The sequence below is a fragment of the Tamandua tetradactyla genome, chromosome 12 (genome assembly GCF_023851605.1).
Source record: "Tamandua tetradactyla isolate mTamTet1 chromosome 12, mTamTet1.pri, whole genome shotgun sequence".
NCBI lineage: Eukaryota > Metazoa > Chordata > Mammalia > Pilosa > Myrmecophagidae > Tamandua > Tamandua tetradactyla.
In genome coordinates, this window is record NC_135338.1 from 29091387 (window position 1) to 29118466 (window position 27080).

General features: G+C 39.4%; 1 long non-coding RNA gene across 1 annotated transcript; it reads right to left on the bottom strand.

Moving 5' to 3' along the window:
- Positions 1-3891: 3891 nt before the first annotated feature.
- On the bottom strand, positions 3892-27031 carry LOC143651285 (uncharacterized). The gene is made up of 5 exons (XR_013159950.1): positions 26843-27031; positions 26281-26433; positions 21032-21286; positions 7965-7982; positions 3892-5790 (listed from the first exon to the last, which is right to left on the bottom strand). It is a non-coding gene; the product is annotated as an uncharacterized LOC143651285 (long non-coding RNA).
- Between the last annotated feature and the right edge of the window lie 49 nt (positions 27032-27080).

Sequence of the window (27080 nt, forward strand, 5' to 3'; positions counted from 1 at the left end):
CTACAAAACAAGCTGGCCCACTCCACTCAGTGCGTGTCCCTCCCTTGAGCACTCCCGTGTTAACCTCTGTAATGTGACCTCTCTCTTTTTAACAAACTTCTCTTTTAAAAAAACTTTACTACTTATGCCTAAAAAAAAAAAATTTCATGGGACCATATATTATAATTATAATGCCCAGGTTGTCTACCACAGGGAGGATGGTGAGGTTGGAGGAATAACTAAAGGATACATGGTTTATTTGGGGGGCAATTCAAATGTTCTAAATTTGATTGTGGTGGTGATATTTGCACAACTACATGAATATACTCAAGACCATTTATTCATACACTTTAAATGGGTGAATTATATGGCATGTGCATTAATATCTCAAAGTTGTTTTAAAGAAAACAATCCTCTAAAAATTTTTTTTCAGGGAGAGATTGGCAATTAGAAAAATATCTAAAAAGGCTCCTTGGGTAGCCAAAAATGAAAAAATGAATCGAACAATATTGCTTTTCGATCCCAAGCCTAAATGTCCATGATGACAGATCATTTCCACTCAACCTACACAGTTCCTGATCCTGCCCAAGCTCAGCAGCGTCTAATGGGCCTCAACTCTACCAGTAGGTGGAGCCTGGAGTTAAATTTGCTACCCAGAACTTGGTCTGGAGGAAGCACGTCTTCCGAGGACCAGGAATCACAGATGCTCTGCAGTGGTCGTATTGGGTGGCCTGAGCCTACAAGAGACTCCCTGAGAAGAGAACCTTGAGTGTCGCAGGTTAGATTCCCTGTGAGACTAACTCTGGTGTGGTTAGCATGTATGGTATTTATTAGAGAGTGCTCTTGAAATCTACCCTTGTGGAAGGGAGGGAAAGGAAGTAGGATTCAGCAGAAGGGACAATTTGGCCTGTGATGCAGATCTGACAACTGGCTCAGTCAACCCCAAGAGCATATATGGTCCTTCAGGGTTTTCCCAACAGCTGGGCATAAACCTTTCATTCCCAAACAGTTATCTAGATGGTACATCACAGATCCAACACACTCAACTTTTTACAAGGGTCAGAATCAGTGTATTGAACACCAACAGAAGCTTAGGGATATTTTGGTTGCTGTGACTAAGGAAGACTACAGAAAGTAGCCTGAGAGATGAATTCATTCTGTCCATCACAGAACCATAGAGAATGAATTTGTATACCATCATACTGAATATAAAACGCTAAATAATAGCACAAATATATCTTGGTAAGACTAGGTACATGAACCAGCCATCATCAAAGAAAACACACTCATCAATGTAAGACTATTTAGTAAATGCTGCTAATACAATAACGCGCATTTCAATACCCTAGATCTATGTGTCATATTATCTCACATGCAACTTATCAGGTATGATCCACTATTTCCTTAAGAAAGATTATCACATGATATTTTAAAACTTTACAAATATATCTAATATTTTCATATGTATTTAAGGACATATTCATTCTATTTCCCATATTCTGTCAGACATAGTTCAGAAGCCACTCCCATCCCTGAGCTTTCCATGTTGTGCTAGTAAGGTGTCTTCCTGGTTCTTTGACAACCCTATATTCAGAAGGTCATGAAGAATCCAGAAAACCTACTGGTGGACTTCTGGGAGTCTGGGAACTCCTTGAAAATAAGTGCAAAATTGTGTGTGCCTCTGCCTAGGTACATTTGTCCATTCCTAATGAGTTTATCAACCATTTGCTCTTCCATGATGCTCTTGCTACTGTTTTCTTATGCTCACTTCGAAATTTGGTATTCCATCAAGGGTGCTCTTGCTGAACCAGATTAATTTCCACTAAGGCCCCTCTGAACACCCTGAAGTTTCTCTTTGAAAAAGAAAAATCCTCAACTCTTTTTGGTCCTTGTTGAACAGGCACGTCTTGATTGAAGACATACATTAATATTCACTCTCCAACAAAGGACATATTCCAGGTGGGTCCACTTCTAAAACTTCCAAAAAGCTCCCTATTGTAGTTAGCATGACTTTCCTAGACAAAAATATGCAAAGGGAATTCCTTTCCTTTTGCCTCCATCTCCAAATCCACCTGACTTGGCAAATTATGCGGGCAGGGCAACAGTTTTTTTTGGCACTGAATTTTCGTCTTTTAGGAATAGTTACCATTTGTTCAACATTTAACCAAATATCAGGCACTGGGCTAAGTACTATATAGGAAATCATGACAAGCCTGTAAGAGGCCTGTTATTATTATTCCCATTTTACAGAGAAGGAAATTGAGGCTTAGCAAGCTTAAGGTGCCCAAAGTCACATACAGTCACTTTGATAAGCTGATGAGCAGTGGTGCCACATTTGGATCCAAAGCTGTTGAATTCCAAGGCTCACGTTCTTAATGACTTAATTTTAAGTATCTCTGAGCCATACTAGGCTGGCTTTTTAACCCTGTTTATTGTATGTATGTATATATATATTTAAACATGTAGGTACATGACAAATTTACATGTATAGCTTAATTAATGGTTAAAAATGAACACCTTTTAACTAACACCCAGGTCAAGAAATCGAACATCCTAACCCTGTGTCCCTCCTTATCCTAACCCCCACCCTCCTTGCTGAAGGTAAACCCAATCCAGACTTTTATAATGGCTTCTTTTTCTTTATATTTTTACTACTTAACAATACATCCCTAAACACAATTGATTTGTGTTTTTTGAGAAATTCATAAAATGAGATCATACAGTATGTTTTCCTTGATGTCTGAATCTGTTTGTCCAACTTTGTTTTAAAATTAATCTAAATGCTTGTAGCTATAATATATTCACTTTCATTCCTGAATAGTGTTCCACTGTATTAATAAAATACAACTTAGTTATTTCTTTTGCTGGTAATAGACATTTAGGTTGTTTCCAGTTTGGGGCTATTTTAAATAATGCTCTAAGGAACATTCTTAAACCTATATCCTGTTGCATTTATGCATACATTTCTGGGTCATAGGGGTATCATATATTCACTTTTAGAAGATAGTATCTGACAGGTTTTTCGACCAAAACTCGATCAAAGGAGCTGTTTTTCGACCAAAACAGAAGAGACCAAAATTCGATCAAAGGAGCTTTATTGTGAGGCTGTATGCAGGCCAGCTGATGCCCAAGACAGTGACAGTACCAAGCAGGGGAAGGGGTACAGCTCATATAGAATGGTTGGCAGGAAGTAGGGAAAGGGAGGCGGTGGGTTTTCTTTGTCTAGCTTGGGAGTGGAAAGTTGGCAGGCTTCCATTGGTTAGTTTTGTAAGCAGGGGTCTAAGTTGGGAGTTGGCAGATTTTCATCTGCGAGATTTAAAATTTAAGCCCCACGCAGGGTTGTAACTGCCGGAGGGTGGATATTGGGTAAGAGGAACTTATCACAAGACTACAGCTGCGGGAGGGCAAGAGGGTGAGGGCTGGGGAGGGATCCGTGGGTTTCTTGGCAATCACGGGTGGAGGAAGCTTCTTGGAATATTTGCTAGGGGTTGGTCACATCATAGGGGAAGGGGTTCTACCCAACAGTATCAAAGTTATCAAAGTGACTGTACAACTTTACTTCCCAACCTGCAGTATAGGAGAGTTATCATTGCTCCCCGTGATAAGGTTTTTTTAAAAGACACTGCAAATTTGTCACTTGCCTTCTTTGGGGAAGAACCTCAAGTCATGTTCAATGGACTTCTCTTCCATCTCACCCAGCTCCACCTAGGCTACTTTAGTTATTGAACTTTGCATTTTCCAGCCACATTTCCCTTCCACATTTGTGAAATTTGTGAATTCTGTACCAGAAATTAATTCAAAACTCATAGAAATAATGAGGAAACCAAAAATGGAAACTTCCTATAAAGATATTCTCTATCAGTTTAGCTGTGCTCCCTTCAGAGCCTATACCAATGTTTTAGACACAGGAAGAGTTTTCCAGGTTATAAGGAACCTAGTCCACATGCTGACCAAAACCTATAGGCCTGACATGATCTGTCCAGAAAACTGGACTACATAGTGATGATGGGCTCTGCAGTTTTGGTTTGTCAGAGGATGGAGTAAACTACTAGAATGAAAGCTCCTCAAAGGCAACGGTCTTTGCTTGATTTTCGCAGCAGGATCCATCCAGCACATGGGAGGTACTCAATAAATATTTATTGATAGTTTAATGGAAACATAAGGTGTAAAATTTATAGAGTACAAAAATGCCAAGCAAAACAAAAAGTTCAAAATCATGGATATATGCATCCTTACTATTATTTCACACAGTTATATATATAGATAGAAGATTGTACAATTTGAGCTGGGTGTTAAGCCAGCTATTTTCCTTTTCCTCTGTTTTCTCCTTTGAGAGATTGACAAAGCATTTGCGAATGTCCTATAATTTTCCTTAATTGCATTTTTGTAACAAAGCAGTCTGTAACTTATTTATACCTACAAATATATATATCCAGGGATTATGTCTCATTGCTGAGCAGCTTTTAATATATCTCAGCCTGTGAGAATACAGTTCAATGCTATCGCCAAGAGCTAGCTCTTGCCTTGCATATAGTGACTACACAATGCCAATGGCTGCTTTATTCAGTTACTTCACTCTAGGAACCAGGAAGTTTATTAAATGTCCCTGAGTAAATGTAAGTTATGTGTAATTACTATTTTATACATGAAGACTAGAAGTTGTCTGAAACCAACATGTTTAGGTTTATGCATTTAATGAAAAACACGTGAAATAATTATGTAACTACTTAGAATATCCATTTTTTGGTTTCAGTACATGGTTAAATGATCTGTTATTAAAACCTATGTTTGAACCATAAATTTCCTTTCTGCGTTTCAAAAAACTTGCAACTCATCTAAATAACTGGTAATATTTAATGTGCGTGTACAGATCTAAACACCCACACATTTTGTGATTTAAATGGGAGAAAGCCTGTTAGTTATATGCCACAGAACAGCAAAATTTTAGCCAAATTTAAATCTTTTTTTGCCACAGGCATGGAGAATGCATGACAGTTTTCTTCCTTTATTTGCCCATGTATTTCATAATGAATGAGAACTTAATACACTTGGGTGATATAAAAGTAGCATGTTATGTTCCACCACTTTGATATTATACCTTCCCTTTTCTGCAAAGGTACTATTGGCGGGAAGAAAAACATTTTGGTCAGCTTTCTAGGAGAGTAGTCTTTCCCAATAGAGTTTTTCTATTTAAAAAAACTGGTTTTGTTATCATGAGTGCGAAAGGGCAGGTTGAATCAAGGTGAATGAATCTTAAATTGGGCACACCTGCCCGCCTTCACGATTCCTTCAACTCAGTGCTGCGCATCACTCAAGGAGAGAAAAATCCCGGTGCTTGGTGTCTTGCATAACATGGAGTTTTGCATGAAGATCAATTTAAAATGTACCTCTTGTTGACACAACTTGCATAATTAAAAACGATAATGTTACCAAATTTTAGAAATGTTAATGTTCAGACTGAAAATCTCCACTACATGTAACCTTCTTCCGCTGGATCAAATCTCAGCCAGTGGTTTGAACTGTTCCAGTGTCAACTGCCATGTGCTTTGATTCAAGGAGGAACTTGTCTTAAGTTTTTGTACATAAGTATTTGTTACAGATATTTTAGCAAATGCTTTCTATTTCTTGCTTGTGCATATCTTGGCTGGCTTTACAGAAATTAGTGCAAACATTATTTCCTTACTGGGGAATGAGAGTTTTTTCCCTTTTTTTAGTTTCTGTATTTGAGGGTAGGGGGGTTGGTTTATGTTGAATGCTTAGTTTTTCTTCTGCATGATATATCATGTTGTGGGATCTTTAGAAGACTTCATCCTGTATGAATAAAAAAATAAAATATTTGAAATTTGCTTGAATAAAAAAAAGTTTCATTTCTAAATATTCCTATGAGAAACCCAGTGACTAAATAGATTCTTAAATCTGAAAGAGGTGGAAAGGTTTTACATCTCGAGTTGTTATTATAGACAACATTTCAATACCCCTGTATGGAACGCTTGGCTCACCCCCTCTTTTCTGTAGGCTACATGCATGGGAATGAGCATTATGGACTAGGATAGAGAGAGAATAGCAGGATCTTTCGGTTTCTGATTATATGTTGATATCAGCAAGTGTGGCTTATTTAACCTTAAAAGGGCTGGAGTGAAAAAGGATACTTTTGTATTATTATTAATTCAAAAATTATTTTACAGTGTAACTGGTATGCTGACCACTCTGCTAGGTGACAGAGAAATAGCGGTGAACAAGATGGACAGAGTCTCAACATTTTAGCCTTGTGTGGGACATAGACAGAAACAGTGATAAACTACATTTTAATAAGAACTGCTATGGAGGAAACATAGTAGTATGAGACCATGAAGAGAGGGTACTGAACACATTAGGGAGATGGGGCAAGGCTTTCTGGGGGAAGGGATATCTAAGCAGACACAGGAACGTTGAGTAGGAGTTAGCCAGCTGAGGAGGAGGTAAGAAAAGGTGAGGCAGAGGGAAGAACATGAACTAGAATGAGGAGGCTGTAGAAAACAAGAAAGTGAAAATGTTAAGAATGGCTGGAGTCTAGGACATGAGAGATTAGGAAAGATAAGGCTGAAGCAGACAAGATCACTGTAAACTATTACAAGGAACTTGGACTTTATCCTAAGAACACTGGGATACAAATGAAAGATTTTTAAGGAGGTGAATGACATGATCAGATTTGAATTTAGATGTGTTACCATAGTCTAAGTTTGTAAAGATAACGGCCTACACTAAGCAAGTGACAATGAGAGCAAAAAGAGGAATTGATAGGAACTGGTGAAGAGCAGGGGGTTCAAGAGAAGAAGAATTCAAGATGTCTACTTTGCCAGTTGCATGGAAGATTTACTGAGATAGGAAACATAGATGGAAGAGCAGTACAGAGAAGGAGGTAGAATAGTTGGGTTTAATTTTACATGTGTTGAGTTTGAAGTGCCTGTGAATCATCCAAGTGAAGATATTTAACAGACAGTTAAAACTAAGAAAAACCCATGAATCACATATGTACACTTCAGAGATCTAGCAGCCACAGAGCATGCAATGGAAGTCTGGAGTTGCATTGATAATACTGTCCCACTGTGCCTGCATTGATGTAACACTCAGTTCTGGCTTCCAGGCCTTGTTAAATAAAGACCTCTGGAAACCTCTTGTTTGTTATGAAGCAGGTGCTATTTGCTAAGATCTTCCAGATTCTCTTCATTCCAGGTAGGTACTTGGACTACATTTGAGAGAGATGACTCAAAGAGGGTGTTAAAGGAAATCACAATGCTTTTGGAAACAAACAATAGCTGGTTTTTAAAAAGTGTTTAGATCAGGGTGATTCTTAAACCCCTTCTTTATCTGCCACAGACAAACAGTCCTACTAATTTCCTTCTCTAATCGTAATTCATCCCTGAAAAAATTTAGGCATTCTTCCAGAAAAGAATCCAGTCTAGATTAGACTGATGGCAGCCATTGGGTAAACATAAATTATGTTGACTCAGATGATTAGAAGAACACATTGGCCCTTCAAATTCACACTATAGTGAACTTCAACCCCAAACTCCTACTCCCCACTCCTCACTTTTTAGAGGGCACTAATGTGTTGCTCTCGTTTGGCACTAAACCTCTCTATATCAGCTTAGTCTAAATAGTAACCAAGTAACACTGGTGAGATATTGAATTGAGTTCAACAAGCAATCCTGGGAGAAGAAGACGTTAAATGGTTTTCCCGTTGTCACAGACTCCATCTTCTTTAGGAACAATGTTATACTGTCTCCCATTTTCTATCTATTATCTTAATCTTGACAGTGACAATAACTGCAATAACTAACATAGATTGAGCAATTACTATGCTCTAGAAACTCAATGCAAAACTTGACATGGATTATGGCATTGAATCCTTCCAACAGTCTTGTGAAGTGAGTACTGTGCACGTTTCCTTTTTACTTTTTTTCAGAATTAAAACACATTTTTCCCAGCAAAGTCTCATGTCCTACCTGAGATTCCAAGTACTGCTGGTTTGTCCAGAGTGATATCCCAATGAATAAAAAAAAAAGGAAAAAAAAACACATTTTTATTTATATGTAAATCAATTTTACTTACTACCACTTTAATAAAAACCTCATTTAGAGAAGTAGAACACCTTACTTAGACTGTTTTTTAATGCAATTTTATCGGTATATATTATATATTTACATACCACATAATCATCCAAAGTGTACAATCAGTGGTTCACAGTATCATCATATAGCTGTGCATTCATCATCACAATCGATTTTTTTTTTTTTTTTTTGCATGGGCAGGCACCAGAAATTGAACCCAGGGCTTTGGCATGGCAGGCGAGAACTCTGCCACTGAGCCACTGTTGCAATGACCCACAAATCGAGTTTTGAATATTTTCATTACTGAAAGAAAAAAACAAAAATCAGCATAAAATTTAAAGTAAAAAAGAACACCCACAACATCCCATACCCCCACTATTATTTACTTATTTATTTATTTTTTTGCCTTTATTTTCCGACTCCATACATTGGATATAGGGAGTGTCGATCACAGGGTTATCACAATCACATGGTTACAACATAAAAGCTATGTAGTTATACATAAAATCATGTTACAGAATCAAAGTTATTGAATTACAGTTCAACAGTATCTGGTATTTCCCTCTACAGCTGGTATATAGCCACTCCAATATGCCAAAAACTGAAAAGGAATAGCTATATACTGTATAAGAATAACCTCCAGAATGACCTTTCAACTCTATTTGAAATTTCTCAGCTACTGAAACTTTGTCTCATTTCTCCCTTCCTTCTTTCGGCCAAGAATACTTTCTCAATCCCACAAGGCCAGAGCCAGGTTTATCCTTGGGAATCATGTCCTATGTTGCCAGGGAGATTTACATCCCTGGGAGTCATTTCCACATAGTGGGAATGGTAGCAAGTCCACCTGTGGTGCCCCATTTTTAAGATGAGGAATCTGAAGCCAAGAGAAATTGCTTTCTGCTGAAAGCCGCACAGGTAATAAGTAGTAGAGCCAGGATCTGAACATAAAAAGCCTGACTTAGAGCCCTCATGATTGCTACGCCTTGGTCTAACTGCCCTCGGAGATCCCTTCCACTCTCTCCCACCTCTGCTACCCATTCAAAGACTCAGTGATTTGTTCCTATACCAGGGAGCTTCATCACATTTCACCTAAGTTACACCGTTTAAATGATTTTGAATGATTGCAGGGCATTCCTAATATTAGAATGTTTAATTTTGGAAACCTTATATTCCCCTTACATTATTTGTCTGGTCTAAGCACTGGAAGTGACTGAGAAGGAAGTGACAGAAGGGTTGGCCAAGGGCTGAGCTGAGGTAGAGAGCTTTATTTTTCAATCCCAACAGTGCAGACAAAGGACCTGAGTCTTGGTTTCCCACTCCACAGCTTGGGAAACCTGGTGCCTCTCTGCACAGTGGAAGCCACCTTTGCCAGCAGGAGCCTCTGCTTCAACAAGCAGTTTCCAAAGGCTCTACCTTTGGCTCCAGGAGAATGAAGCTGGCTGAATTTCCTTCTCAGTGCTCAGAGGAATCCTAGAGCCTCAGGGTTACCAGGACAAAAACAAAACAAAATGAAACACTTTACCTTTCTCTCTAGGATTTTTTTTTTTTTTTTTTTACTGAAAGAAAGTTGGTAACATAGGCAAGTATATTAATTTTTTTTTAAATAAAGCATGCGCATGAGTGCTACTTGAAGCCTTCAAACTTAATGGACTAGATTTGGAAATGACTATTTTACCTGCCATTTTGTACTTGTCCCCCGAGTTTTCACAGGCCCCAATTCACACATACCTTGTTCTGCCTGCCTCCCCCAACTCCCCACCACACCCCTGATTCAGGTCTATCCTTTTTGATTCTGACCTCTTCTCTAGGCCTTCCTCCCCTTCTCCCCCATCACAACCTACCTTTTTTTTTTTTTAATAACCTTTTCCCACATGTTCTGGTGGCCCTGATTATGGTAGTACTTCATGAATTAAATCATAGTTAACTCAAAAAAAAAAAAAATCAGTACCTTGTTGTTTTAGCTTGCTAACCTTGCTGGAATGCAATATACCAGAAATGGAATGGCCTTTCAAAAGGGACTTTATTAAGTTGCAAGCTTACAGTTCAAAGGCTGTGAAAATGCCCAAATTAAGATGCCAACAAGAGGTTACCTTCACTCAAGAAATGCTGATGCGGTCGGAACACCTCTATCAGCTGGGAAGGCACATGGCAAAATCTGCTAGCTTTCTCTCCTGGCTTCTCATTTTGTAAGGATTCCCCAGAGGTGTTTTTCTTTTGCATCTCCAAAGGTCTCTGACTGTGTGAGTTCTGTCAGCTCTGTGGGCTCTGAAGCTTTTTCCAAAATGATTCCCTCTTTAAAGACTCCAATTAGCAACCCCACCTTGAAAGGAGGGAGATACTGCTCCATGGACACCACCTAATCAAAAGGTACCACCCAGAATTGGGTGGGTCACATCTCCATGGAAACAATCAAACAGATCCCATCCAACAATACTGAATTAGGATTAAAGAATATGGCTTTTCTGGGGTACACAACAATTTCAAACAAGTACATTCCACCCTCTGGACCCCAAAAGACATGTTCTTTCCAAATGCAATATATATTTATTCTATTACAATATCAAAAATCCTTAAACCGGGAGAAGATGGCGGCTTAGTAAAACGCGCGGGTCTTAGTTCCTCCTCCAGAAAAGCAACTAAAGAAACAGAAACAATACGAAACAGCTCCCGGAGTCACGACAGAGACCAAAAAGACAGCGTACCCCATTCTGGAACAGCTGAACGGGCAGGGAGAATCTGCTGCGGTGAGCTACCCGAGGGGCGCGCGTTTTCCCGGCCGGGGCGGCTGGCGACTGGGGTCCCCTCCACGCACGTGGCTCCCCGGTCTGACTGGGAACGTTGGATAGCGGGGCCCTCCCGTCACACTTGGCGTTTCGGGCCAGCTGGGCAATTAGGACCGGCACTCTCCCAAGCCAGGGCGGCCGGCGACACCCCCCGCCCTCCACGCGCGGTTTCCCGGGCCGACTGCCGTGCAGACAGACGAGCGCCACGAGCGCCACCTACTGGGCAGGAAAAGAAAAACAGAGCCCAGAGTTTTCACAGAAAAACCTTTCAACCAGCTGGGTCCCACACCCAGGGAAATCTGATCAAATGCCCAGACACCAGCAGAAAATAATGGATGACGCTCGGAAAATTGAAGATATGGCCCAGTCAAAGGAACAAACCAATAGTTCAAATGAGATACAGGAGCTGAGACAACTAATACTGAATATACAAACAGAAATGGAAAAATTCTTCAAAAACCAAATCAATAAATTGAGGGAGGACATGAAGAAGACATGGGCTGAACAAAAAGAAGAAATAGAAAATCTGAAAAAACAAATCACAGAATGTATGGGAGTGAAAGACAAAGAAGAAAAAATGGAACAAACAATGGATACCTACAATGGTAGATCTAAAGAGACAGAAGCTACAATTAGTGAACTGGAGGATGGAACATCTGAATTCCAAAAAGAAACAGAAACTATAGGGAAAAGAATGGAAAAACTTGAGCAGGGGATCAGGGAACTGAATGACAATATGAAGTGCACAAATATACGTGTTGTGGGTGTCCCAGAAGGAGAAGAGAAGGGAAAAGGAGGAGAAAAACTAATGGAAGAAATTATCACTGAAAATTTCCCAACTCTTATGAAAGACCTAAATTTACAGATCCAAGAAGTGCAGCGCACCCCAAAGAGAATAGACCCAAATAGGCGTTCTCCAAGACACTTACTAGTTAGAATGTCAGAGGTCAAAGAGAAAGAGAGGATCTTGAAAGCAGCAAGAGAAAAACAATCCATCACATACAAGGGAAACCCAATAAGACTATGTGTAGATTTCTCAGCAGAAACCATGGAAGCTAGAAGACAGTGGGATGATATATTTAAATTACTAAAAGAGAAAAACTGCCAACCAAGACTCCTATATCCAGCAAAATTGTCCTTCAAAAATGAAGGAGAAATTAAAACATTTATAGACAAAAAGTCACTGAGAGAATTTGTGACCAAGAGACCAGCTCTGCAAGAAATACTAAAGGGAGCATTAGAGTCAGATACGAAAAGACAGAAGAGAGAGGTATGGAGTAAAGTGTAGAAAGAAGGAAAATCAGATATGATATATATAATACAAAAGCCAAAATGGTAGAGGAAAATATTATCCAAACAGTAATAATACTAAAAGTTAATGGACTGAATTTCCCAATCAAAAGACATAGAATGGCAGAATGAATTACGACCCAGCAATACCACTGCTAGGTATCTACTCAAGGGACTTAAGGGCAAAGACACAGACGGACATTTGCACACCAGTGTTTATAGCAGCATTATCTACAATTGCAAAGAGATGGAAACAGCCAAAATGTTCATCAACAGACGAGTGGCTAAACAAACTGTGGCATATACCTACGATGGAATATTATGCAGCTTTAAGACAGACTAAACTTATGAAGCATGTAATAACATGGATGGACCTAGAGAACATTATGCTGAGTGAGTCTAGCCCAAAACTAAAGGACAAATACTGTAAGGTCCCACTGATGTGAACCGACATTTGAGAATCAGCTTGGAATATATCATTGGTAACAGAGACCAGCAGGAGTTAGAAACAGGGTAAGATAATGGGTAATTGGAGCTGAAGGGATACAGATTGTGCAACAGGACTAGATACAAAAACTCAAAAATGGACAGCACAATAATACCTAAGTGTAATGTAACTATGTTGGAACACTGAATGAAGCTGCACCTGAAATATGGTTTTTTGTTTGTTTGTTTGTGTGTTTGTATCTTTTGTTTTTGTTTTTTTTTCTTTTTCCTTTATATATATATATATATAATTAGTATTATTATTTTAATTCTCTTCTCTATATTAACATTCTATATTTTTTTCTGCTGTTTTGCTAGTTCTTTTCCTAAATCGATGCAAATGTACTAAGAAATGATGATCATACATCTATGTGATGATACTAAGAATTACTGAGCGCATTTGTAGAATGGAATGATTTCTAAATGTTGTGTTAATTTCTTTTCTTTTTTTTGATTAATAAAAAAATTAAAAAAAAAAAATCCTTAAACCATTTCAGTAACAATACAAAGTCAGAAACACTACAAAATCTCATCAAATCAGCTACAGACATGGTCTGTCCTAAGGCAAAATTCTCCTCCGGCTCTGCACATATAAAACTCAGAACAAGTTATCCGCAACCAATATACAAAGGAGAGACAGTCATAGAATACATATTCTCATTTCCATAGGGAGAAATTGAAAGGAACACAGACATTTCATCTTCACTTTTTCCCTTTTCTGAGCCCTCCAGTTGAGACTGGCAGCAGTTCCGTTTATACAGGTCCCACAGAACTCTTGTTGGGCTTTCTATGCAGTAAGCAAGGATCATTCCCATCAGACAAAAGGAGTTTCCACAAATCTTTCCTGGATAACTCCATCTCCAATCTTGGCTTTTTCTGAAATGACTGATTGTTTCCATGTTTGGTTAAATCCGCACATGTGGGGCATTACTCTCTGGGATCTTCCTTTTTTAGAAGCCCAGAATTTTCTAGACCCTCAATTTCTGGCTTCCTTGTACTCAAGAGTTCAGTTCTTAATTTATCTCTTTCCTCTCACATTTTACTATAAGATGCAAGGAATAGGCAGACTGCATTTTTCCACATTTAGTCTGGAAATTTCTTCTGGTAAATATCCAAGTTCATCACTCTCAAATTCTGCCTTCCATGTAATCCCAGCACCTAATTTTGCAAAGTTTTCTGCCACTTGAAAACAAGGATCGCCTTCTTTCCAGTTTGCAATGACACATTCATTATTTCTGTCTGAAGCCTCATCAGAGGTATCATTAGAGTCCACATTTCTACCAACAGTCTTTTCAAAGCATTCTAAGCCTGTCTATCAAACTCTTCACAATTCTGACAGAATCCTCCCCTTAACCATTTAAAAAGCTGTTCTAACATGTTTGGTATTTGCAAACCACAGCAGCACCCCACTTCTCTGTTACCAAAATCTGTTTTCGTTTGCTAAAGCTGCAGGATGCAATACACTAAAAACTGGCTTTTCCAAAGGGAATTTACTAAGTTGGAAGTTTACAGTTTTACAGCTGTGAAAATGTCCAAATAAAGACACCAATAAGGGGTTACCTTCACTCAAGAAAGGCTGATGCCATCTGGAATACCTCGTCAGCTGGGAAGGTACATAGTGACAACTGCTAGCTTTCTCTCCTGGTTTCTCATTTCATAAGGATTCCGCAGAGGTGTTTTCCTTCTGCATCTCTAAAGGTCTCTGGCTGTGTGGGCTTTGTTGGCTCTGTAGGCTTTGAAGCTTTTTCCAAAATGGCTCCCTCTTACAAGACTCCAGTAAGCAACCCCACCGTGAATGGGTAGACACTTCTCCATGGAAACCACTTAATCAAAAGGTATCACCCACAATTGGGTGGGTCACATCTCCATAAAAACAATTTAAAAGATCCCATCCAACAATACTGAATTAGTATTAAAGAACATGGCCTTTCTGGGGGTACCCAACAGTTTCAAATAGCACACATCTTAGCACAGAAAGGTACTTGATGAAAACAGAACAAATCTCTCAACTGTATTTCCACTTAGTTGATGGAAAAATAGGAAGTAAAGATTGGAAGGAGACAAAAAGGAAAGTGGCAAAGAAAGAAAGAAATTGTTAATAAACCTCTGTGTGGTGCAATATGTGTTTTTGACATGTTTCACTCTTAATATTACCTGTAAGCAGCCTTTTCAATACCCCGTGTTGAGCCTGAACTTTGATTAATAGGGAAAGTTCAGAGAATCCTGGATTTCTGGTCTTAATAGGTCAGATATCTTAGACTCATAATGTAAAAGAAATAAGAAAAGAATCGAAGCTAAATGTTCTTTATTCTAATTCTTTCTCTTTGCTCTACACATCCTTATGTCCAAATACCTGTCTCCCAGGCCCACACCTCAGCTCTGAGTTTACTGAGGAAGACTCTGTAGCCTGTATGTGGGAAAGCTGAAGCAGAATGTAAGGAAAGGAAATAAATTGTGGATGATTAGCTTGGCTGGTGACAGATTGTTGCAGAAGCATCAGTCTGTGGGAGTTCAAATGCAATTCCGTAGGCCTGAAGAGAGCATGAGGACAAGAGAAGGGGAAAGAAAATCTGGCTAACCTCAGCAGCTCTGTGACTATGAGCCTACTTTTCCCAGGGCCACCAGAGAGGCCCCATATAATCCAAACATCTGTGGGGGTGGGGTGTGATTTGAGATGCAGGGAAACAGCTACCTGCTCAGAAAGAGCTCCTTCATACTGGGCCATAAATGCCCACATTCTTTCATCAGACACTGATAGTTCCCCAGTTCCAACATCATGACTCCAGAGGAACCATAATGTACCAGTCAGGTACTCAAATCTGACTGTCTTAAGCAGAAATGGGATTCATTAAGTGATTATGGGACTGACTATAGTGGTGAATGCACAACTATGTAATTATGCCAAGAGCCACTGATCGTACACTCAGGATGGATTGTATGGTAAATGAATAAGACTTTTTTTTTAACGGCTGTGGGGTAGCTAGCTCACAAAACCACCCAATAGGCTGCAATAATTAGACTAAGGGCTATGCAGGCAAGAAGTGTACCCCAAAGCGTGACACTAAATAAATGCAATGAGGGTAGCACACAACCATTACTACCAGGTCCCATTCCTGCAGCCTGCAACATTACCACCAGACAATGTCTCTGGCAACACGGCCTACTCTCAAAGGAGTTATGACCCCTCTCCCCAAAAGATTAAGAATTTTTGAACTATAAGGTAGAGACTGATAGAATAATCTCATGAAAAATGTCTATCATCAAGGTAGTTTCAGGGAAATGTTCCAGGACTCAATGATATTTTAACATCTTGAAAATGCATTGAGGGACCTTTTTAATTTTAAAATTAGAATCTTAAATTTATAGGGAAAAAACAAAGGAATTTTAGATCTAAATTCCTTTCATTGTTCTGAATTTCTTCTGACCTTGTATAAAAATACAAGCTTTTTTTACATTATTGTGATTGGTGACAAACCTCATTTTCTTTTTTTTTCCTAAATTCAAATTTAAAAAAATTAAATTAAAACATTTTCCTAAAGTAACATGTGTTACTATGATTTTTATTTTAATATTTATAAATTTCTAAAATTTATACTCTATTGACCAAGAAACAAAACCTTCTTTCCCCCTCCCTCCATCTTCCAGTACCCTCTAATCTATTTTCATCCTTTAGAGTGGGAATTAGTATTTCATTGTTTTGATTTGTATTTCCCTAATGGATAATGAAGTTGAGCATCTTTTTATGTGTTTATTGGCCATTTGTACATCCTCCTTGGAAAAATATGTAAGTCCTGTGTCCATTATTTAATTGGGTGGTCTTTTTGTTAAGTTTCAAGGTTTATTATATACTCTGGATATTAAACCCTTATCAGTTATATGATTTGAAACTGTTTGCTCTCTTTCTGTAGGCTGTGAAAAGACAACCTTTTCACTTTCTTGGTAGTGTTATTTTTCTTTTGATAGTACACAAATGCTTCCTTAAGCTCTAGCGTGTGGTGAGGCACAATAAAAACACACAATACCTATTTCTCTCTTGAAGTAGCCAGCCCCTAAAATGTCCCCCTGAGAACCCCCCTTTCCTGGTATTCATACTGTGTGTAGATGTGTAGCAGTCCCCTACCATCTAGTATTAGTTTGTGAGACCAGTAGGGTCACTTCCAAAATTAGGTTATAAAAGGCTATGGATCTCTTGGATATCTTGTTCTGAGGGAAAGCTCATCGTGAGGACACTCACATAGCCCAGGAGAGACCCACATAGTGAAGAACTGAGATGCCAAGACAACCACCAGTAAGGAATGGAGGACCGACAACAGTGATGTGAATGATTTTGGAACTGGAATCACCATCATTAGAGCCTTCAGCTAACTTCAGTCCCAGCCAACAGCTCGACTGCAACTCATGAGAGACCCTGAGCTATAATTACCCAACCTGGAAGTTCTCAAGTATTACAACACACTGTAATATAAATGTTGTTTTAAACTGCTGAGTTTTGGAGTAATTTGTTACATAGCCATAGATAACTAGTACATCTCTCCAGTACTTCAGCAGAAAAGGAAAGAAAAAGTAGATGTATGTGTGTGGTTCAGAAAAGGCTGTTAAAATGTTAAATGCTTGCTGATAGAAGTCCCAGCTCAGCCTCACAAACAATTATAAAAAATTGAATAATGAACAAACCTCCTACATGCTCACAACCTCACATACCATCAATAGACCAAGTCTCAGCACTTAGCCAAATAAGCTGCAGCCAATTACATAGGATCTGAATATAAAAATAGCTCACCCAGGTGGTGCAATGGTGGCTTAGTGATAGAATTCTCACCTGCTATAACGGAGACCTAGGTTCGATTCTCGGAGCTTGCCCATGACAGGAAAAAAAAAAAAAAAAAAATATATATATATATATATATATATATATATATATATATCTCACTCTACTAAACTGAAATTTACCATCAGAGATGAACTGCATTGGATCTTGTAGGATCAGGTCTTCAAAAGTCTCCTGGAAGGAATAACATCTTAAAATCGTATTTATAATAGAGTTATGAAGGGAAAGAAAATTTCACTCTAATTGTTCATCTGAAGAGACTGCTAATTTACAGAAGAGTGAGCATGGTTGTAGGAACCACAAAAGATGTTGAAGCAACCACACACTAGCAAAAGAGGAAAGATATTTGGCAAAAGGCAGACATTGTTACCGCAGTCTACTAGAGGTGGGACCATGGAGGATGGCCCCCAAACATAACTACAGTAGTGCAGAGACATGGTCACTGCCAAAGCCTGAGTGCAAAAGCAGGAAAGGAGTGGGAAAGAAATACTCTAACCCTTCTCTCTTCCCAGCCTCCTGTATAATGTTGGTTCCTCCCTTTGGCCAAACCTGACCAGCAGCAAGAGGACAAAAGAGTCTAGTTGGTGCAGGGGTCAAGGCAAGACAGAAAAGTTGGTGAGGAGTGTCCAACAGAGAATAGCTAGCACAATATTAGAGCTTCTACAGATTGGAAAGAATCTTAAAAGATCATCTAGGATAGCCTACCAGGCAGTCTCTAAATCTCTACCTCATCCCTAGTAGAATGGATGGTGGATCTAGTCCACTACTAAAAGCATGTACTAGATCCTTGCTTCAAAGATGCGCGACCTTGAACAAATTACCTAATCTCTGAAAACCTCAGATTTCTTCTATGTAAAGTGAGCATAATAATAATGACCTCATGTATGATGAAGGCAGAACAGGAAACTGTTGACTTAGCTAAACATGAAAGATTTGACACACCAGATTCACACTCCAACCTGACTTCTCAACTAGTCAAGTGGTTCATCAAAACATTTTGTTACTACTTAAACGCCCAACTGGTGCCTAGTAAGATACAGTCTCATGTAGCCATACAAACCAATACTATACAGTTATATTTTTTTAATGTGGCAGTTCCATATATACAGAATGCAATGATTTCTAAGATAACTGATAAGTGAAGACAGACAGACAGACAGACAGATAGACAGGTACATGGATGGATGGATGGATGGATGGATGATAGATTGATGGAGATGGATGGATAGGTAGATAGATACAGACCAATATCTCTGGACTAAGTAAGAAACAAATAACAGTAGATGCTATTGGGAAGAATTCTGGACAACTGGGACCAAGAGTAGAAGGAAAATTTAGTTTTTAATATATACTCTTTTATATAGAGCATATAGCACTGTTTGATTTGTTTTCCAAGTACATATACTATCTTTTTAAAACTTTCTTGACACCAAAATTCTTTCTATTTGGTGTCTTGTATTTTCCTGTTTATTCTATAGCCTTTCCAGAATACTTGTTAAGTGCTAGACTCCAAGATGAGTAAGACAATTCCTGTTTTCAAGGATCTATAGTCTATTTGATGAGACAAAATAGTAAGCAGATAACCATTATACAGTACAATAATTATGGCCAATCTGATTTTCCTTTTTTAAAATATTAAGACACACATACACTATCCCTACTAAGCCCCCTTTTCCATGACACTTATCACTTTCCAACATACAATTTACTTGTCTGTGATGTTTACTGGCAGTCTTTCCCAATTACAATGGAAACAACATGAAGATGAGAATTTTCACTTGTTTTGTTCATTGATAAATCCCCAAGGCCTGAAACAATGAATTTTAATATATATTTGTTGAATGAATGTTGAATAAGTGCTATATAATTTAAAAGTCTGAAAAAGGAGCCAATAGAACATAGAAGGAGGTCAGTAAAGCTTCAAGATGGAGGTTCACTTGTGCTAAGTCATGAAGCAAATTTGGGTGACTTTGACTGAAAGACCTAATGTTCTAGGAGCAAGAAAGTGAGGAATATAGAAACATGAAACAGAGAGGAAAGTGCAGAGGCAGAGAGCTATAAGAGAGAATGGCACGGCTTCTGGTCAATAAACATCTGAACTGAGTGTCATTTTGAGCTGCAAACGATTTCACAGGCACCTTTAGGAGTTACCACCATGGCAGAAGACATCAAAACCAAAATCAAGAACAACCAAACTGCCACTTTTTACAGCTGCTACCCCAGCCAGGGCCAGACCAGAACATGCCAGCAGAACTACCAGGGTGTTAGCCTGGGACCACTGCAGGGCAGAAGGCCCATTTCCTGGGAAGATCTGAACTGGTCCACCTCACTTCTCCCCCGTCTTTCATTCTTCTCCAAAAGTGGTAATCACCCAACCTGGAAGTTGTTGGTGCTCCCCACCCTGGGATCCTGAATTGTGACTTAATGTATTAGGGTTCTCTAGTGAAACCAACAGGAGATACCTGTAAATACGAGATTTATAAAGTTGTCTCACCCAACTGTGGGAATGGATGAGTCCAGGCCATGAAGCTTGGCAGCAATGACAAAGGTCTGAACAAACTCTACAGCAGAGGCTCACTAGCTGAAGAAGTAGTGAAACGTCTCTCTTCCCCCTTAAATGCCTTCAGTCGATTGGATTATACTGTTTGGGGAGAGATACACCTTAGTTGATCACAGACATAATCAGCCACTAATGCAATCAACTCACTGATGATTTATCAACCAGCCATGAAATATCCTTGTAGCAACAGTCAGGCCAGTACTTGCCTAACCAGACAACTGGGCATCATCACTTGGCCAAGTTGACAAGCTGACACCAGAACCTTACCATCACAGCTAATAATAAAAACTTATTGGGCGCGGTGCAATGGTGGCTCAGTGGCAGAATTCTTGCCTGCCATGCCAGAGACCCGGATTCGATTCCTGGAGCCTGCCCATGCAAAAGTAAAAAAACTTATTGGAAAGGGTACAAGCATAGCTCATGGGTAGAATTCTCACCTGCCATGCAGGAGACCTGGGTTCGATTCCTGGTCCATGCCCTTCCCAAAAAACAGACAAACAAGCAAAACAAACAAACAAACAAAAATGGTGCTGAAATAACGGGATACTCACATGGAGAAATAATGAAATGTGACCTCACCATACAACATACAAAAAAAAAAAAAACTTATTGGAAAAATGGGAAAAAAAGGAGAGGGAGTGAGAATGGCACATATGGAAAACTGAACACACAGCAATAAATATTAGTTGTTAATTGTATGAACTGGGTTATGGGTTCTTGGAGGTTCTTATTCTTTTGTTTGTATATGTTTAAAATTTTCTAAAATACAAAGAATAAATAAGTAAATAAACAATTTTTTTACAAATGTATGAGAATGCAAGAATGAATGTTTTCTAGGCAGGGGGACACAGGTGTGATTGACCAGCCACAGGCAATGGTAGCCAAACCGGGTGGCAGTAGGTGGTGGTTGAATAAAAGCAAGTACCTGAGAGGGAATATGTAAGTCAATAGTTTTCGACTATAAGTGACAATTCAAACTAGTATGAGTAGAAAGGGGATTTATTGGTTGACTTACCTAGGAAGTCCAAACATACATCTGGCATTAAAAACAGCTGGGTCTGAGAATTTGACTGATACCACCAGAGCTCTGCTTTTTCCTCATTTCTTTTTGCCTCTGCCCAACTTCATTTGTCAGACGGGCCTTCTCCAAGCAGTAGGCAAGATGGCAATTGATAGCTCCTGCCTCAAATTCTCCCAACTTCAAATCCCAATGGAAAAAGAAGTTTTCACTCCCAATGTCTGGATATGAATCTGAGTCACGTGCCCATCCCTGTGGGGTAGGGAGGAGTAACATGTTAGCCAAGTTTGGAATAGGGTGAGAGAGTAGAAGGGGAAAGGAGGCACTCTAATTGACAGCTCCACCAGGATCGCATAGAATAAAAGTAAGAGTCCCTTAAAGAAGGGATGCTAGCACATTCAAATAATCGACATCATGCCACCCCAAGGAGAACTATAATGGATATTTGGAAATTGGGGGATGCAGAGTGGATTGAGTAGTAGGAGAGAATAGAATAGGCAAAAGAAAAAAAGAAGGCCAGCCTGACAAAGGCTTTGAAAATAGAGAGAAATTTGTTTTGTGGGGAGGAGGTAGAAGATGAGATGAAGGAAGATATTAGCTCTCATTGGCCTCATATGCTATATCTGGGCATAAAACAGTTAAATATATCCCACTTTTCCATAAAGGATGAATGAAAATGGAATGTGGTTTAAAACTGGTAATAGAAGATGATTGTATAATGATGTAGCTTTTACAATGTGATTGTGTGATTGTGAAAACCTTGTGTCTGATGCTCCTTTTATTCAGAGTGTTGACAGATAAGTAAAAAAAAAAATGGCTAAAAAATAAATAAATAATAGAGGGCATAAGGGGTAAAATAAATTTGGTAGATTGAAACACTAGTGGTCAAGAAAGGGAGGGGTAAGGGATATGGTATGTATGAGTTTTTTTCTTTTTATTTCTTTTCTGGAGTGATTCAAATGTTCTAAAAATGATCATGGTGATGAATGCACAACTATGTGATGATATTGTAAGCCACTGATTATACACCATATATGGGCTGTATATTTGTGAAGATTTCTCAATAAAAATATTTTTTAAAAACCTGGTGTTAGAAAGCCCTGTAAATTCTTTTTTTTTTTTTTTTTATTTTTATTTTTCTTGCATGGGCAGGCACCAGGAAGCAAAACTGGGTCTCCAGCATGGCAGATGAGAATTCTGCCACTGAGATACCGTCACACCGCCGATCCCTGTAATTTTATCAGGTAAATTGTGAAGTTCAATGCAATTAGAAAAACATAAAAAAAAAAAAAAAAATCTTTGGTTTGGCTGGCATGTGACCAAGCCCTGAACAGCTAAGATTAGTATAAAAAAAGATTCAAAGATATATCTTTTGCATATGATTAAGAACTGAGCTGAAGGATGAGACAAAGCAGCCTGTACCATCTGTTTAGGAGGTATACAAGCTCCAGAGTAGGAACGGGAAGAAAGAGGGCTTCAGTTTTCTAAGACCAATGAGAAGTGAAAGGCAGAGGCTCAAGAAAACATAAAAAAAAAAAAGGACAAGACTTAGGGCAGACCCAGAGCCTGAGATCCAAAATGCCAACAGGTGCATTATGCCTTCTACATTTCACCACATTAAGTCTTTTCCTTCAGAATAGTTCCATGCACATTTTCTCTAAGAAACCATCCAGCATATTTCAGCAGTAATAGGTTATTCCATTAGTGTTACAGGATTCATTGACCTGTGCCCAGTGCTTGCCTGTTAGGGATGAAGGGAAAGGTTTTGATGATGTGGCTCAAGTAAAATGTGACTACTAGAACCCTGCTCAATCATCTCCCCTATAACATTTGTGAGGAAGTAACATATTCAAGGGCCATCAACAAATGAGAAATCAAAATACCTCTTTATTTTCACCTAAATAAATGGCAAACTTCTTAGTACATGGCTTTCTTGTAAAAACTAGATTGGAGCATGCAGCCTACCCTAAAGGCCTATTAGGGATTTCCCTTCCCACTAAGCACCAAAATCTTTACAACCTCTGTCCTGCCACATTAGACAAAAAAATGGAAGCAATAAAAAATATGCTTGGCTATGCATTTGAGGAAGAGAAAACAAAATGGCCAGATCCCCAAAGGAGGTCCTGGCTCAGCTTACCGGTTCCTACTGCATGAAGTGGAAGAAAAACCTGCATGGGGGTTCATAACCTTACCGTTGTTATATGTGGACCAGTTAATTCCTGACCAAATAAATGAACAGTTCCTCCTCTCTGGAAGAAGGTGAAAGTCAAAAGAAAGGGAGGAGAGATGGAGCTTCCCTTTCCTTTAAACACTTGCCACTCAAAATGTGGGCCAAGAGCCAGAAGCATCAGCATCACCTGGTAGCTTGTTAGAAATTCACGATCTTGGGCTGCACCCTAGATGAACAGATTTAGAGAACTGCATTTTAACAAGACCCCCAGGCAATTCATATGCACATTAAAGTTTGGGAAGCTCTCAGTTTCTGACTCCTAAATCCCTGCCCAAATATTCAGTCATGGATCCTTGTTTATTTCCTACAATAGTGTTCTGTGGATGTCAATAGTTAATGAAAGGATATTTGAGAACTTCAAATTCCATTTGAAGGGAGGAAGCATTTCTGGGAATCCAGCACACAATCCCCAGTGAGTGGCTTAGTCAGAGACAGAAGCATGCTAAATTAAACAAGCTCGTTCTAGACATACAGTCACAGATCTGCTGGGTGGGACAGATAGGTATAGTAAGTTTCCTCCCACCCCACTTCCCTATAATATTCCTTCCCTTACTCATGCTTTTCTTCATCCATGCTAGTGTTAAGCACTTCATACACAGAGTAGTACCATGAGGATTACCTCTCTTGCAATCCTGTCCTCAAACCCCAAATCTAAGAATGAGATATAGTATCCTTAAGCCAGAGCACAGTAGGAAAACACAAAGCAATCTGGCATGCTAGTAACTGCTGAAATTTAAATGGCTATGATCCTTGTGACCCAATTCATATCTTACTTCCGACAGTAGCCAAATCCCAGGCCTGAATCTTCATTGCATATTTGCCTTCAGTAGCCCTTCTTTCTATCCAAGTGACTTAAAGCACTGGTAAAAATAAAACTGCAGAGCACCCAACCCCTAATTCCTTCTCTTTGCTCTACTGGCACCATACCTGAAAGTAAAAAAGGCTAGCAATCGGCAAATATTTATAGATCATCTGGAGTTCTGCCACAACATTATTGTGAGATCCAATAATGACAAGATTTAATGAGTAATAAAGCTACCATCTGTTGAGCGCTGATGATGTGCTTCCCAACAACCCTATGAAGTAAACAGTATCCCCATGTAATGAGTGAGGAAATTTGAAGTTCACAGAAGTTGGATAACTTGCCCAGGAAGTAACAGAGATGGAATTACAGCCCACATCTATCTAACCCCCAAACCTCTTAACCACCGAACTAATGATCTCTCACTTGTGAGAAACTATTGCAAATTCACATTTCTCAAAAAGAAACATTTGCCTCCTATGGGGCTGATGTGAGAAGCAAATGAAATGAAAGATACTAAAGCATTTAAAAAGGTAATATGCTATAAAATATAAGGTGTAATTTTAGCACTTGAAGACTGTGTCCAATGGAAAAGCCGTCAGTACTATATAAACAGCAATTATACATATGAAAAATGTTCACCCTTATTGATAAAGAAATTCCAGTTAATTCAATATACAGTTTTCACTGATCAAATTAGAAAACATTTTTTAAATGTTAAGGATATTGGCAAGGATGCTGTGAAACTAGCACATTGCTGGTGGGAGCACATGTTGACACAACCTTTCTAAGTAGCAAACTGACAATATGTTTTGAGACTGTAAAAATTTTAACCTCAATTTTTTTACAAGGAAAAATAAATTGGGACAGAAATTTTTGTATAAAGATAAGGACCATAAACTCTAGAGCCAGATGGCTTGGATTTAAATGCCTACTTCACTACCTACTAGCAGCATGACCCTTGGCAATCACTGTCTCTTGGTGTTCAAGACGGGGATAATAATAGCACCTACTTCACAGGGTTGTTAGGAGACTTACATGAATTACTGTATAGAAAGTGCTTGGCCTAGTGCCTGGAACAAAGTAAGTACTACATATAGGTGGTATTTATTATTTTTATTATTTCCATGTTTTTGATAACAGCAAACAGCTGGACTCAACCTGGCTGACCATGGAAAATGGTTAATGCAGGTACAGACATGTACAATGGAATATTACGCAGCCATTAAAAGGGAGGATTAAAAAATAGTTAATCTACTCATATTGTATAATGTAAAGTAAAGAGTTGGAAACAAAATTACATACTTTGTTCCACTGCACTTACATTTGTTGATATAGATGCATGGAAAACTTTGTATAAATATAGAAATTGGGTAGGAATTACATCAAAACATTAACAAAGAATATAACTGCGTGATGTACAGGGCTGAACAGTCCTTCTTCATATTTTTCTGCACCTTCCAAATCCTCTAGAACCCTGCTTCTCGGGCTTTAGTAGACTTACAAATTATCTGGGATCTTGTTAAAATGCAGCTTCTGATTCAGTAGGTCTGGGGTGGGCCCCAGACTGCATTTCTAACAAACTTCTGGGAGATAGATGATGCTGGTGGCCCAAGGCCTACACTATGAGTGCTGAGTTTTTAGAGAAGGCCTTTGAAAACTTGAGAGTATATATGAATCAGTCTGAGGGCTTGCTAGATTATGGATTCCTGGGTTCCAGCCACAAAGTTTCTGATTTACTAGGTCTAGAATTTACAGTTCTAGCAGTTTCCCAGGTGATGCTGATGTTGAAGGTTGAACCACTGTTTTCTAATATTTCTGACTCCTGGCATCATATAGGAGGAGGAGGCACTAAGAATACACCAGCCTTCACCATTGCCTACAAAATCAAATCCAAATTCTTCATTCAAAGGCTTCCAATAATCTAATCCCCATCATTTTCATGATTTCTCTTTAGGCCACAAAATCAAATCACTATACCTTTAAACACACTCTATGGACACAATGTAGATCAGGACTCAATTCTATTTCCTCACTCTAGGTGCTGTGTCACTTCCTATCATTTCCTCATGCCCAAATCCAGCCCATCTTTCGAGGTTTTCAAATGCTATTTCTTCCACAAAGCCTCCTGACTCACCACCCTCCAACAGGCACCACTCCCTCCCCACCTCAGAGCTCCCCAGCACTCTTCCTCCCCAGTGACGCCATTGTTACCTGCTATATGGCTTCTCTCCAAGAAGACTGAAGGTTTCTTGAGGGTAGGGGGTGACTTGCTTATCTTTGTCCACCTTTTAGCTCTAGCAAATCTCCAACAGACCTCTGACACTCCAGACTGACTGAATGAAACGAATGAAGGAATGGAGCCTCCTGAGGAAGGAACAGTCCAGTAAATGGAAACTAGAATGCCAGCATGCCAAACCTGATGACCAACAGTAACAGGTGTTTTCCATCTCTGATGTCCGTGATTTATCCCGCACAGCTGCACACACAGAGGTGTAAGTACAAATGGGCTCCTGGAAGACAGCACCCCATACAATGAAGTACACGCCTGTTCTGGACTCCACGGCGGCCACACACGGAGGCAAACCTCAACGACAATCTGGGACCACAAAAAGGGAGCCCTGCCCACTTAAAAACGTTAATGCCACACTGCAAGGAACAAGTGCCTGTCCCTAGTCCCCACATCGTCTTTCTTTTTAGTTTTTAAGAAACCTATTACGGGTGAGCGTGCATGCATTTCGTAGCCTCCTCCCCCTCACCCCAAACACACACACACCTCCCCCCATTCGTGGTTTTCAGACTAGACGCGTCTCTCCGAGGGTTGAATTGAATCGGAAGGAGCTGGGCCGTCTCCGACTTTAATCTTCTCTTCCTTCGGGCGACCCAAGCTTCTTCCGGGTCAGTGATAATCAGGCCAGTGGTCCCCCTCCAAAACCGATAAGCCCTGGAGCGCGCAAGGGCTGGGTCGCCGCCGCCCGGCAGGTTGAAGGAGGAGAGGAGGGCGGGGAGGAGGG